The 1,042-nt window shown below is 48.4% G+C and overlaps 1 pseudogene; it reads right to left on the bottom strand.

The window, feature by feature from the left end:
* Positions 1 to 203: 203 nt before the first annotated feature.
* Positions 204 to 788, bottom strand: LOC129083324 (60S ribosomal protein L18-like; annotated as a pseudogene).
* Positions 789 to 1,042: the final 254 nt, after the last annotated feature.

Genomic DNA, 1,042 nt, shown 5'->3' with positions numbered 1-1,042 from the left:
CAGATTCACCATGGCAAAATGGAACTTTAGGAAGAAAAGCAAGGTGATTGGAGTGAGTAGAATGGGATAAACTGTCAGTAAGGACAGTTGGAACGAATGGGAGAGAAAAAAAGAGACAGGGGCAGGGTTCAGAATCTCTTGCTAAAGTAAGAGGTTCAGGGAGAGGGTAGTGGTAAAGAGAACTAAAAGGATATTTTTTTAAATCACCATCCAAAAATCTTTTTGTGGCCGCAGCCCTGCCGGTGGCCGCCGGTGCACTCATACTTCTGGCCTTCGGAGCACTGTTAGGGCTTGCTGTGTCTGTGCGGGGTTCTCTGGGCCTTGCCAAGATGCCTGTACACCTCTCAGAGACAAGATTGCAAGGAAGAGGGCAGGGTGGTGCCACAGTCCTTGGGGGAGTCCAGGGCTAGCTGGTCAAAGTTAAGGATCTTGCTTCCAGCCTTGAGGATGCAGCACCGGGCACAGCTGCTCACACACAGTGCACACTCCTTCAGTTTGAGTACCTCTTGCAGGCACACTTCAGTGGTTATAGTTCCTACAACCACAACAGTTTTGCCCTGCTGGCCAGAAAGTTTCATCTCCCAGATCACCTGGGAAGGGGACAGAGGTGGGTGGTTGGTGTGACTGATGAACGACCTCTGTAGCACAAATTGGTTAAAGATGGAGTTGGTTTGTCTGGCCAGAAACCCATACAGCTTGACCAACAGCCTTAGGTAGATGACCTGGCTCTTGGGCTCCTTGAGCGAAACCTTTCGGCCGTTGTTGTGGCAGAGGTCAACCCCCGTCATGCTCCATCAGGTCTGGAAAGCTGAAAGAATGTTTTAAAAGAATGGCAGAATAGCAGTGATGAACAAGAGAGAGAATCAAAGACTCCTAAGGTTTTTTCCAGGATATTAAATGAGGAAGTACTGATGACAAGTACTTGGGAAAAAGAGTCAGTTGGAGTGGGAAATGATGAGGGCCATTCTGAGTCTGAGAGGATGGAAGCATGTTCAAGTGGATATGACATGCCTAGAATGTAGAAATATAAGACTGGAGCCCA

Source organism: Pteronotus mesoamericanus, unplaced genomic scaffold (assembly GCF_021234165.1).
Source record: "Pteronotus mesoamericanus isolate MK-2021 breed Mesoamerican mustached bat unplaced genomic scaffold, CSHL_Meso_final scaffold_167, whole genome shotgun sequence".
Lineage (NCBI taxonomy): Eukaryota > Metazoa > Chordata > Mammalia > Chiroptera > Mormoopidae > Pteronotus > Pteronotus mesoamericanus.
Note: the sequence above shows the minus strand (reverse complement) of the source record. Positions and strands in the feature narration are given on the sequence as shown.